The sequence below is a fragment of the Amblyraja radiata genome, chromosome 18 (genome assembly GCF_010909765.2).
Source record: "Amblyraja radiata isolate CabotCenter1 chromosome 18, sAmbRad1.1.pri, whole genome shotgun sequence".
Classification (NCBI taxonomy): domain Eukaryota; kingdom Metazoa; phylum Chordata; class Chondrichthyes; order Rajiformes; family Rajidae; genus Amblyraja; species Amblyraja radiata.
In genome coordinates this window covers 31,394,338-31,408,400 of record NC_045973.1, presented here as the reverse complement: position 1 = coordinate 31,408,400, position 14,063 = coordinate 31,394,338, and the positions used below count along the sequence as shown (strand labels likewise).

The 14,063-nt window shown below is 43.2% G+C and overlaps 1 protein-coding gene across 1 annotated transcript in view; it reads left to right on the top strand.

The window, feature by feature from the left end:
- Window positions 1-13,288: 13,288 nt before the first annotated feature.
- LOC116983339 (transforming protein RhoA-like) overlaps window positions 13,289-14,063 on the top strand; it is a 29,832-nt gene continuing 29,057 nt past the window's right edge. Inside the window, exon 1 of the mRNA XM_033037048.1 lies at window positions 13,289-13,532. The gene's annotated coding sequence lies outside the window, so the exon portion shown is untranslated. The remainder of the gene's footprint in view (window positions 13,533-14,063) is intronic.

The window sequence follows — 14,063 nt, the reverse complement described above, 5'->3', positions numbered from 1 at the left end:
AGTAGCGTTACCTGGAAACCGGGAGCGCGATCACATTTCATTCCGCCTTTCAAATTGTCCATCGATTGAGAGGTTAAACAGTGCATCAAAATAGTTCCTTGCATGTGTATTGTTCCAGTACGATTCAGCTTGATTCTGTTTATCCACATTGCCCGTGAATTGAGAGGAAAACGGAAAGTTAAGTGGATCGAAATTGTTCCTTTAATTTGTTCAAGAAGGAACTGCAGATGCTGGAAAATCGAAGGTACACAAAAATGCTGGAGAAACTCAGCGGGTGCAGCAGCATCTATGGAGCGAAGGAAATAGGCAACGTTTCGTGCCGAAACCCTTCTTCAGTTCCTTTAATTTGTTCGTTCCAACTTCAGGAGCTTCAGAATCAGTTTGATTCTGTTTTTCCAAATTGTCCGTGAATCGAGAGGTAAACAGAGAGCTAAGTGGATGGAAGTTGCTCCTTAAATGTGTTCGCTTCAACTGTAAACGTTATGGCATTTATTCTGGGTTGAGAATTTGCTTACATTGAGCCATACAGCGTGGAAACAGGCCCTTCGGCCAAATTTTCCACGCCGTCCAACATGCCCCATCTATACTAGTCCTGCCTGCCTGCGTTTGGCCTGTATCCCTTTAAACCTATCTTATCCATGTACCTGTCCAATCGTTTTTTAAACGGCGTGATAGCACCAGCCTCAATTACCTCCTTTGTCAGCTCGTTCCATATACCTACTACCCTTTGTGTAAAAAATAAATTGCTTCTCGGGTTCCTATTCCTTTTCCTCCTCACCTTAAACCTATGTCATCTGGTTCTTGATTCCCCTACTCTGGGTAAAAGTGTGCATGTACCCTATCTATTCCTCTCATGATCCTATAATATCACCCTCATCCACCTGCACTCCAAGGAATAAAGTCGTAGCCTGCTGAACCCCTCCCTATCGCTTATTAGGCCTTCGTCCTGGCAACATTCTTGTCAATCTTCTCTGCACCATTTCCAGCTTGACATCATCTTTCCTATAACAGGGTGACCAAAACGGAACACTGAAGAATGGTTCCGTCCCAAAACATCACCTATTCCTTTTCTCCAGAGATGCCTAACTGCTGAGTTATTCCAGCATTTATCTATCTACAATATTCAAAGTGTGGCTTCACCAATGTCTTGTGCAACTGTATCATTCCAGGTATAGTCTCACCAGTGTCTTATACAGCTGTAACATGACTTTCAAACTCTCGTACTAAATGCCCTGACAAATAAAGATAAGCATGCTGAATGCCTTCTTCCACCTTTTGTCTATCAGTGTCCATACATTCAAGGAACTATGTACTTGTACCCCAAGGTCTCCCTGTTCTACAAAACTTCCTAGGATCCCATTAACTGTGTAAGTCCTGCCCTAGCTAAATTCTATCTGCCATTCTTTTGCTCACACTCTCATTTCACTCCTATCATCGGGAAGGTACCATAGAAGTCTGAAAGCCATGACCACCATTGCAGAATGATCTGCGTTGGAATGGTCAGACTCATCATGCAACGGTGAAAGCAACAGGTGTCCTAAACTTTCTGGAAGTTTCTGCAACTTTCATCATTGTTCAACTTCTGTCAAGGAGAAGCTATACTTCACCCTCGTTAGACCTCATTTGGACTACACAGTTGCAGCATGGGACCCATACACAAATAAAAAAATTTCTTCTAGCGAACATGTCCAAAGACAGGCAGCTCGATTTGTTACTAACACCTATGAGAGAGAAGCGAGTGTCACCAAACTTCTGAATTCTCTGAGGTGGAACCCTCTCCAAGACAGACGTGAAGCTCACTGTTTGACCTGTTTTTACAAAATGTTAAATGGTCAGCTCGACATAGACTACAAGACCTACACCAAACCCAAACCAATTAGGAGCAGAAGAGGGCATTCGATCCAATTTGTGATCCCAGCTACAAAGACAGATGTATTCAGCAATTTGTCCTTCCCCCGCACAATTAAAGCATGGAATAATCTCCACCCAACTATAGTTACCCAACCAGATGCAACTAAATTTAAAGTAGCTCTTTCTTCCCAATAACCCTTTCTGGCTTAAGCCCTCCCTTCACCACCTCCAGTTTAAATTCCATTGGGAATATTTTGGCGGACCAAGAAACCAAGAAACACCAGGTTCAAGAATAGCTTCTTCCCAACCACGGTCAGGCTCTTCAACAGAACACAGCACTAACCTGTGAACTATGAGTTCTCTTTGGTTGCAGTAAGGACTTTGGGCTTTTTTTTGTATGAATATTGGGGTTACTAATTTATTTTGTTTATTATATATTATCTATATGTATTGTGTTACTGAGTTGCTATGCTGCTGTAAGTAAGAAACAGTCTGAAAAAGGTTCTCGACCTAAAACATGGTTCAACCTATCCAAGTTCTTTAGAGATGCTGCTTGATCTGCAGAGTTATGTGAGTATTTTGTTTCTTTTTGAGTCCACCGGGTGGCGCCCACTTTGGCTGCCTCGCCAACAATCCGTCTCGTCCCTTCCTTCTTTGTTGTTTTATAGTATGTATTAAATGTATGTTTTAGTGTTCTTTAGCGTTTTATGTGTGTGTGTGTGGGTGGTGGGTGGTGGGGGGGGGGGGGGGGGGTGGTTGAGGGAAACTTTTTTTTAATCTCTTACCTTGACGGAGATGCAATTTTATTTCTGCATCGTATCTCCGTCAGCACTGCGGCCTAACATCGTGGAGTTGGTGGCCTTTTGCTGGAGATCGATTTTGGGAGCTCCAACCGCGGGAAAGGTTGAGAAGAGTGAAAAGCAAACTGCTGGAGGTCCCCTCCATTCGTTAGAATTGTGGCTTGTATGTCATCTCGTTGGCCAAAGTGCTTTACATTTGTTATAAGAATAGCACAACAAAACAGACTACATACATATATACATGTAGCCCTCACTCAGAGGACGTCAGGAAAGGCTTGGGAGTATAGTCTTGACTTAAAAGAGTCGATGGAGGGGGCAGTTCTGATGGGAAAGGGAATGCTGTTCCACAGCCTAAGTGCTGCAACCGCAAAGGCGCGGTCGCCCCTGAGCTTATGCCTAGACCGTGGGATATTCAGCAACCCCAAGTCGGCCGATCTGAGGGGCCTGGAGGTGGAGTGGTGGGTGAGAAGACTTTTTATGTAGGTGGGGGCAAGCCCATTGAGGGCAGACACATTAATTGTCCACGGTTCCTTTCAGTTGAAGAAGATGTAGAGACTGGCCATGCATGATGCTTTATACTTCACCTTGTAGTTTCCTTGCAGATGTGGCATGGTGTTGTAATATATTAATATTCATCAATACCAGTTTGGAAACCTAGCAATAGATAACATTCATTTCAATGGCTCATCTGAAACATTCTTTCTTCAGAAATTTGTCACCATTCTATAACTGCATGATGATTACAGCACAGTGGCACAGCGATAGAGCTGCTGCCTTACAGTGCCAGAGACCCTGGTTCGATCCTGACTATGGGTGTTGTCTGTTTGGAGTTCCTACGTTCTCCCTGTGACCATGTGAGTTTTCTCTGGATGCTGTGATTTCCTCCCACATTGCAAAGACATACAGGCTCGTAAGTAAATTGGCTTCTGTAAATTGCCCCTAATGTGTAGTACTAGAATGTCTATGGGTGATCGCTGGTTGGTTCGTACTAAGTGGGCCGAAGGGCCTGTTTCCACTCTGTATCTACAAACAGAACTAAACTACATATTAATTAACTATTTACTCAAGTGTTGTCGGAGGCAGTCTTGATGGTTTGATCACATGATGCATTGATGACATTAAATCTATTCACGTTATTTATTTTAAAGGTTAGGTCTCCTGCAGTCAAATGTTTTTTTTTGTGGTTTCACTTCCATAGCTGTTGGATGAGAAGTTCTAAGAACAAGGAGGCCCACACATCAGCAACTGCCAACCACCCTGGATTGTGGAGAGACACTCTTGGAAACTGTTGCTGGCAGCCTGGAGATCTTTTTATTTTCAATAGCCCACCATAGTGGAAGCAACCTCCCTTGACCCACTCAGTTGTCAAGCCCTTCCATGTCGTCGAACCCCCACCCAACATTCACAGCTGGTTTTTCAAACCCAGATTTATTTAATTATTGAATTAGATTCCCTCGTTGCCAGGTGGGATTCAAACTAAGAACAGTAACCAACTGTTCCATAATGTGCACAGTATGTAAATGAAAAATTGGCTGCGAAGTATGGGAATTGGACAGGAAAATGAACGAGGATGTGATCTTATTCAATAGTGGAGTAAGCTCAGGGGTCACTATGGGGTCAAATCAGTTGTAAACTATATGATTTGGATAAGTGCTCTAAGTACAATCTATCAAGTGATATGAAGGTGTGCAGGTAAATAACTTGTGAGGGGAGTTTAGATTTTTATTTACATTTAGAGGCACAGCTTGGAAACAAGCCCTTTGGCCCACTGAGTCTGCATCACCCAGCGATCGACGTGCACTACACACCAGGGTCAATTTTTAGAGGCCAATTAACCGAGAAACCTGCACGTCTTTGGAATGTGAGAGGAAACCAGAGCACACAGAGAAAACCTACGCGATCACAGGGAGAATGTACAAACTCCGCACAGACAGCTTCCGAGGTCAAGATCGAACCCAGGTCTCTGGTTCTGTCAGGCAGCAATTCTACCCGCTGCACCACTGTGCCGCTCTTAAACTGTGAGGAAGAAAAAAGAGCATGGAAAGGGATTTAAACTAGTTAACCTTTACGGAAAAATGTGGCAACATTTTTAAGTTTATTTACAGGAGGTGGAAATCATAGGTCGTGGGATCTTTATTATTGATCCTTAATTGCTCTTGAACTGCAGAGGTAGTTTAGAGAACATGTTGGGGGTCTGAGTAATATATATAGGCCAAAACTTGTAAGGAAGATAGATTTCCTCCCTTGAAGAAGGAAGAAATCTGGCTCCTCCCATGAACCAGATAGATTTTTAATAACAATCTATTAGCTTCATGGTTACTGCTATGGGAATTAGCTTGTTTTAATATCCAGATTTTCTTAATCACTTGAATTAGATAGCTGTCTTGGCGAGATTCAAACTCGCATTGCTGGATCACTGGACCAGGAATCTGATTATTGGCACAGTAATGTAATCACCACAGCACTGTATCCGAAATGTTATATGCTAAATGATCCAATTTGCTTGTGGGAACGGACAAACATTTTTAAGAAAGTGGTATACTAGTTCGTAGTTTTCAGACGACCCTTGCACAGTGATCTCAGAAAGTTAATGTGTAGATGAAGTCTGGAAAGTTATGAAGGGATACGAAACAAAGAAGCATACAGTATGTGATTATGTCACAGATCACCCATGATCTCATTACATGGCAAACAAGCTTGAGTGGTTAAATAGTGCATTCCCAGATTCCAGCCTTCTGCTTCTTTGCTCTCCTTGCCTTTAAGGCTTAGAGATATTATTGACAAGGCAATAAAAACAATAAATGGAAAGAGAAACAGTTGATGATTTTAGGTCAGAGACCCTTCATCAGAAAAAAAATCATCTGTGGCTTTTGGTAATTTTTTTTTGTTTTTTAAAGATCCTTCACCCCCAACCAGAAAGGCCTTAAAGCCCTCCGCTTCTTCCTCGACGACAGAACCATCCAATTTCCCTCTACTAACATTCTACTCCGCTTAGCGATCCCAAGGTTTAGTGTTTGTGATGAAAATTTTATGACGTGTTGAAATTTCCAAAATCATGGTTGGGTTTCCTTAAGTCTTTGCCTTTTGTGCACGTCTTCCCATTCAAAAGATTAGACCACTGTTTTCAACAGCTACAATGCCACTCTCTTCCACAACAAAACACATTCTCTATGATGTGATTGTTCTGAAAGAATGTCAATGGTTATGGGGAGAAGGTGGGAGAATGGGGTTGAGAGGGAAATAGATCAGTGGAGACTCAATGGGCCAAATGACCCAATACTGCTCCAATGTCTTATGGTCTTATGAACTGTTATCTGTCTTTCAGTTTGACTTAAAGGATATAATCACAAGTAGGAGGAGACCATGCAACCCCTCAAACCTGCTCTGTCATTGTAGATCAAGCAGATTCTCCACTTCAATCAATGCGGCACGGTGGCACAGCGGTAGAGTTGCAGCTTACAGCACCTGAGACCCGGGTTCGATCCTGACTACTGGTGCTGTCTGTATGGAGTTTGTAGATTCTCCCCTTGTGGGCTTTCTCCAGGTGCTCCAATTTCCTCCCACACTCCGTACATGTTTGTAGGTTAATTGGCTTTGGTTTTAAATTGTCCCTGGTGTGTAGGATTGTATTGGTGTACAGGAATCGCTGGCTGGCACGGACTCAGTGGGCCGAAGGACCTGTTTCCCTGCTGTATATCTAAATTAAACTAAACAGTCATATCCATTATCCATATCCTCTAGTTATTTTGGTTATGGATCATTTATTGTCATATGGACAGAAGTATGGTGAAATGCCTGTTCTGTATACTATCCAGTCAAGTTGTACCATACACGAGTATACTACAGCGATGGTACAGTGGCACAGCAGTAGAGTTGCTGCCTTACAGCACCAGCGACCCAGTTTCAAACCTGACTACGGGTACTGTCTGTATAGAGTTTGTATGTTCTCCCTGTGACCGCATGGGTTTTCTCCAGGTGCTCTGGTTTCCTCCCACATTCCAAAGATGTGTGGATATGTAGGTTAATTGGCTTTGGTAAAATTGGAAATTGTCCCTAACGTGCAGGTTAGTGCTCGTGTATGGGGATCGCTGGTCAGCGCAGTCCCAGTGGACTGAAGGGCCTGTGTCCGCACTGTATATCTAAAGTCTAAGGTCTAATTGATCTACTTCTGGAATAGCATGCAGAGAGTACCTCACAACGCCAGAGACCCCAGGTTGATCCTGACCTCAGGTGCTGTCTCTGTGGAGTTGGCATGTTGTCTCTGTGACCATGTGGGTTTCCTCCAGTTTCTTCCCATATCCCAAGGCCGTGCGGGTTTGTAGGTTAATTGTTCTCTGTAACATTACCCCTAATGTGTACTGAGTGGATGAGTAAGTGGGATAACATAGAACTAGTAATGAACAGATGATCGATGGTCGGCATAGACTCAGTGGGCTGAAGATACTGTTTCCATGCTGTATCTTCCTATTGGACCATAAACCTCCAACCCTATCCTATCCATGTACCTGTCTAAATGTTTCTGAAACATTGCAATAGTACCTGCATTAGTATACCTATCACCCTTTGTGTAAAAAAAAAGTTACCCCTCAGATTCCTATTAAATCTTTCCCCCTTCACCTTAAACCTTAGTCCTCTGGTTGTTGATTCCCCTACTCTGGGCAAGAGACTCCGCGCGTTTGCCCGATCTATTCCTCTCATGATCTTGTACACCTATAAGATCACACCTCATCCTCCTGCATTCCAAGGAATAGAGTCCCATCCTGCTCAATCTCTCCCTATAGCTCAGGACCTCGAGTCCTATCAACATCCTTGTAAATCTTCTCTGCACCCTTTCTACCATAACAACACCTTTCCAGTAACATGGTGCCCAAAACCGAATATAATACTGGCCTCACCAACGTCCGATTTAACTGCAACATGACTCCCCAACTTCAATACTACTTTGCTGTATTAGCACATGAAAGCAAAAACTCTGATCATAAAGTGTACACCTGAGTTTACATACAGTTAAATTCCTTCCTTTCATGTGATTGGACTCGCTCAAAGCAAAGTAGAATTAATTTACTCTCAAAGCATGAATTGATGAAATACTCTCCAGCAGTAAGTGTTCCGAATATGGTTGTTAAATGCTTCTTTTTATAAAGGGTTGAATAATACTATAAATGGGTCTCTTTCACAAGCATACTTTGGGCGGTTTGTTCCTTGAGTAAACCTCTTGAGTTATGCATGTTCACTGCAGTGTTTAAGCAAGAGGCTGGGTTCAAGCATTGCTGACGGGGTGTGCTGCAGAATTGATGTCATTTGCATGAATTTGCTTCACACTGATGCTTGGCTTTAGCTGGAAGTCGCAAATGATATCCTACCATGGAACACTAGCTCTCTTTCAGAACTGAGACACTGAAGAAGGGTCTTGACCCAAAACGTCACCCATTCCTTCTCTCCAGAGATGCTTTCTGCCCCGCTGAGTTACTCCAGCTTTTTGTGTCTATCTTCACACTGAGAACCAGATGTGCACAAAGGGTCCATAAACACTGGATTGGTAACTGAGAAATTGTTGATTAACTTTGAAAGCGATTTAATCTCATGACTCACCTGCGTGAGGCAGGAAACTGGTTTTGGCCCATTGACAGTGCATTTGTTGTCTGTTTATCAAATGCACTGGCTATTTCTCTGGTTTAAATCAGCTTATAGGTTTAAAATAATTTACCAGACCTGATCAATCTGTAAAGCATTACATTAATCTTAAAAACTATTATCTCATTAAAATCAGAGGGAATGGCACGACAAATCCAATCTGACACGATCAGCCTACATTAAATCATCAGCAAAATTATAGAGTCATCAATGACAATATTATCAAGTACCAGTCATAGGGCACGGAAACGGGCCCATGTTGACCAAGTTGCCTAATCAACCAAATCCCATTTGTCTGGACCTGGCACAAATTCCTTCAAACCTTTTCTATCCATGTACCTATCCAAGTATCTTGTAAATGCTGTTATAGGACCTGCCTCAACTACCTCCTGTGATAGCTCATTCCATATACCCACCACCATTCGAGTGAAAAAGTCGGCCCTTGGATTCCTATTAAATCTTTCTCCCTTCACCTTAAACATATGTCCTGTGGTTCTTGATTCCTCTTCCCTGAGTACAAGGCTCTGTGCATTCACCCTATCAAATTTTCCAATCATTTTATATACCTCTATTAGATCACCCCTCAGCATCCATCAACATTATTCATTAATCATATGTTTATCAGTGCCGGCTTTAAAATTAATCTGTGGAACGGTCTGACATTGCCATAGAGGGCTGTGGAGGCCAAGTCAATGGATATTTATTTTTATGGCAGAGATAGACAAATTCTTGATTATAACGGGAGTCAAAGGTTATGGGGAGATGGCAGGAAAATGGGATTCGGAGGCAGAGATCAGCAATGATTGAATGGCGAAGTAGACTCTACGGGCCAAATGGCCTAATTCTACTCTTCTAACGTGAACTTGTAAATGATGTCATGAACACGTTTCCAGACCTCACAGTTGAATTCAAGGGGTGATATGAGAGTGACTGGTTTTATTTTGAGGCAACATTGAAGTGATTGTGGCATCAAAGAGTTTAGTAAAGTTAAAGTTAACAAGATTCGTGGTTAAACTTTCCATCAATTAAGCTTAACTGAACACAAGTGATCACAGTCCCAAGATGGTAATCTAGGCCCAACCACCTTGCGTTGTTTCAAACATGAGCTTCGATCAATCATATGGTCATAAATGGAGAAGCTTGGTGATTACTGTCCCATTCACATCCCTGACCTTCCATCTAGCTCATTGGAGACCTTTGAACTATCTTTAATTGGACTTTATCTTGCATTAAACGTTATACCCTTAATCCTTTATCTAGGATGGAGTTCTTTGGCCAGTGGAGTTCTGCAGGAATGTGTGCTGGGATCTCTGCTGCTTGTGATATATATACATTTCTTAGATGTACACTTAGAGGGGATAGTTAGTAAGTTTGCAGATGACAGCAAGACTGCTGGAGTCACAGACTGTCAAACTCTACAGCAGGATATAGATCAGGTACAGAAATTAGCAGAGAAAAGGTAGATAGAATTGAATCCAAGGAAGTATGAGGTGTTGTACTTGGGAGGTCAAATGTATGGGAAAAATATACAATTGATGGCATGACAACAGCATTGATGTACAGAGGGATCTTGGGGTCGAAGTCCATAACTCCCTGAAAGTGACAACACAAGTAGATGGAGTGGTAAAGAAGGCTAATAGTATGCTTGCCTTAATTGGTCGGGGAATTGAGTTTAAGAGTCAGGAAATCATGATGCAGGTTTATACGAATTTGGGTAGGCTGCATTTGTAGTATTGCGTGCTGTTCTGGTCACCACATTACAGGAGACATTAGAAAGAGTGCAGAGGACGTTTACCAGAATGATGCCTTAATTAGGGGATATTAGCCACAGGAAGAGGTTAGATAGACTTGGATTATTTTTCCTGGAATACCGGAGGTCGCAGGAGGCAGAGATTCTTCAGATCTTGCAGAATCCCAAGCAACCAGAACATTTTTCCCAGGATAAAAAACATCAAATATGGCAAAGCATTAACGTGAATGGGGCAAAGTTTAAAGATGTGTGGGACACCCCCCTCATCTGTATCCACCCCACTTCCCTGGTCCAGCCCCACTTCTCTTCCACTTTTCTCCCCACTACTACAATCAGTCTGAAGAAGTGTCCCGATCTGAAATTTCACCCATCCATGACCTCCAGAGATACTGCCATTCAAATTAAAAAATAAATTAAAAATTCACTGAATTACTCCAGCATTTTGCGCCTTTTGTTGTAAACCAGCATCTGCAGTTACTTGTGTCCGGGTTTATTATTGTCATGTGTATCAAGGTACGGTTAAAAGCTTTGTTTTGAGCTGTCGGCTGCAGCGCTATGGGTTCTAAATATAGCGCTATGGCCACAGCGCTATGGGTCGCAGACTGTTCGGGAAAATTCTCGTATAATAATGAGTCTAAAGTAGACAGTACAAAGATTGAAGCGAAGTGGTACAAAGTAGCAAAGATGAGTGGGAAGCAAGAGGATTGGGTAATGTTTGAAGAACAACAGAAGATAACTAGGAAGACAATGCGGTGAGAAAAGATGAGGTGCGAGGGTAGGCTAGCCAGGAATATAAAGCAGGATAGTAAAGGCCTCTTTGGGTATGTGATGAGGAAAGGATTAGTTAAGACCAAAGTTGGACCCTTGAAGACTGAAAAAGGTGAATTTATTGTGGGGAGCAAGGAAATGGAAGATGAGTTGGACAGGTACTTTGGATCTGTCTTCACTAGGGAGGACACAAATAATCTTCCTGATATAGTAGTGGCCAGAGGATCTGGGGGTGACGGAGGAACTGAAGGAAATCCACATTATGCAGGAAAAGGTGTTGGATAGACTGATGGGACTGAAGGCTGATAAATCCCCAGGGCCTGATGGTCTGCATCCCAGGGTACTTAAGGAAGTGACTCTAGAAATTGTGGATGCATTGATGATAATTTTCCAATGTTCTATAGACTCAGGATCAGTTCCTGTGGATTGGAGGGTAGCTAATGTTATCCCACTTTTTAAGAAGGTTGGGAGAGAGAAAACAGGGAATTATAGACCAATTATAAAAGATGAGATAGCCAAACATTTGGATAGCAATAACAGGATTGGTCAGAGTCAACATGGATTTACGAAGGGGAAATCATGCTTGACTAATCTTCTGGAATTTTTTGAAGATGTAGCTAGGAGAATGGACAGGGGAGAGCCAGTGGATGTAGTGTACCTGGACTTTCAGAAAACATTTGATAAGGTCACACGTAGGAGATTAGTGGGCAAAATTAGGGCACATGGTATTGGGGGTAGTGCTGACATGGATAGAGAAGTGGTTGGCAGACAGGAAATGGGGAGTGGGGATTAGCAGGTCCCTATCAGGGTGGCGGGCAGTGACTACTGGGGTACCGCAAGGCTCGGTGCTAGGGCTGCAGCTATTTACAATATACATCAATGATTTGGATGAAGGGATTCAAAGTAACATTAGCAAATTTGCAGATGACACGAAGCTGGGTGGCAGTGTGAACTGTGAGGAGGATGCTATGAGAATGTAGAGTGACTTAGACAGGTTGGGGGAGTGGGCAGATGCATGGCAGATGAAGTTTAATGCGGATAAATGTGAGGTTATCCACTTTGGTAGCAAAAACAGGAAGGCAGATTATTATCGAAATGGCGTCAAGTTGGGAAAAGGGGAAGTACAACGGGATCTGGGGGTCCTTGTACATCAGTCTATGAAAGTAAGCATGCAGGTACAGCAGGAAGTGAAGAAAGCGAATGGCATGTTGGCCTTTATAACAAGAGGAATCGAATATAGGAGCAAAGGGGTCCTTCAGCAGTTGTACAGAGTCCTAGTGAGACCACACCTGGAGTATTGTGTGCAGTTTTGGTCCCCTAATTTGAGGAAGGGCATTCTTGCTATTGAGGGAGTGCAGCGCAGGTTTACAAGGTTAATTCCCGGGATGGCGGGACTGTCATATGCTGAGAGAATGGAGCAGCTGGGCTTGTACACTCTGGAATTTAGAAGGATGAGAGGGAATCTCATTGAAACATATAAGATTGTTAAGGGCTTGGACACGCTAGAGGCAGGAAACATGTTCCCGATGTTGGGGGAGTCCAGAACCAGGGGCCACAGTTTAAGAATAAGGAGTAATCCATTTAGAAAGGAAACACTTTTTCTCACAGAGAGTGGTGAGTCTGTGGAATGCTCTGCCTCAGAGGGCAGTGAAGGCAGGTTCTCTGGATGCTTTCAAGAGAGAGCTAGATAGGGCTCTTAAAAATTGCGGAGTCAGGGGATATGGGGAGAAGGCAGGAACGAGGTACTGATTGGGGATGATCAGCCATGATCACATTGAATGGTGGTGCTTGCTTGAAGGGCCGAATGGCCTACTCCTGCACCTATTGTCTATTGAGTCTTTGGAATTCTCTTTCTCAGTGGAAGTTGAGCCTTTGATTATTTTTCAGGCACGTAGAATTCTGAATAAGCCTAGTGGTGAAAGGTTACCAGTGGGCGGTGGGATTGCAGTTACATTGGGATTGGCCTTGATTTTACACAACGGTGAGTGGGCTCATGGGTCCGAGAAGGAGAGGAGGGAGAGAGGGAGGGGGTTGCCCGACAAGTCGCTAAAAGTGCTGCTCCTTGGCCATAAGAATTCCACACCCCAGCTTTGAGAGCCTCTACTGGTCAAGGGAGTTTAATTGTCATTTGTACCAGCATTCTTGAATTTTCACATTTGAACAATGAAACTCTTATTTGCAGCAGTATGACCGGCCTGAAAACACAATAGACATGGATAATATATAATAAATAAAAAGAAAATCAATAAATTAATGACGCCAATAAGAGTTCCATAAAACATTCAATCCTTAGTGCGACCAGTCTGCATGGTGACTAATGCGTAGTAAAATAACTTTTTGGTGATTTATTTGCAGCTAGACATTAATTCTGAGCTTTTTTTTGTTCTTTCCTTAATGCCAACGTGTGCAATACCAAAGTCCCCCACCCTGTGGTGAATTCCTTCCCTCCAGCAAAGCTCTCTCTGTTCAAGTGATCAATCGGTCTCCAGGAGAGAGAGAGAAGCTCTTGCCCCTGGGAAGAGAATAGTTGCTGTGGATTGTGCAACCCTCGCCTCCCCCCAGGCGTGGCCACGTCGCGCGGGAGCGCGCCTCGTCTCAGCCCGGCCCGATTCTAACCGAGAGAGAAAAGGAAGTGGCGCCACAGGGAGAAAAAAAAAAGGACGAGCAAACCTTTACCTCACACACACACACAAACCTCCAACCCTCACGCCAAAATCACAACCTTGCCGGTAAGTCACATTGCATTCACTAATTCGCCTGTTTTCAGATCGAGAACCATCACCTTAAAACCTTTCCGTTTAATCTATTAAGGGTTTTTTTCTGCCCTGGTGTTTTTCCAACGACAGCCGGCCTGTGCTGACGGGACATTTGGGTGTGTGTGTGTGAGTGCCTGTGTGTTCAGTTTGACTGGATTTAATCAAGGTTAATTATTTTTTTTAATGACTTTTTGATCTCAAGGTTTATATTGCGGATGTTGACCTGTTGCGAATAGATTTACTGGTGTTTTGCCCCATTTTTTAAGCATCTGTTGCTGGCCGCCGCCATCTTATGTTTGGATTTTGTTTTGGGGGGCAATTGACCCAACCCAAGGGGAATGGGGGGCATCATGCAGGATGGGGTGGACTCTCTTTTATCTCTTACTGAACAAAAAATACTCAAATTAACAGCCTCAATGTATTAACCCCGCACCTCAATGGTTGGTTCACCCCCATACCCCGCTCCCTGCCTCCCCTCCATCTTCCCTTCTTCACTCAAACACA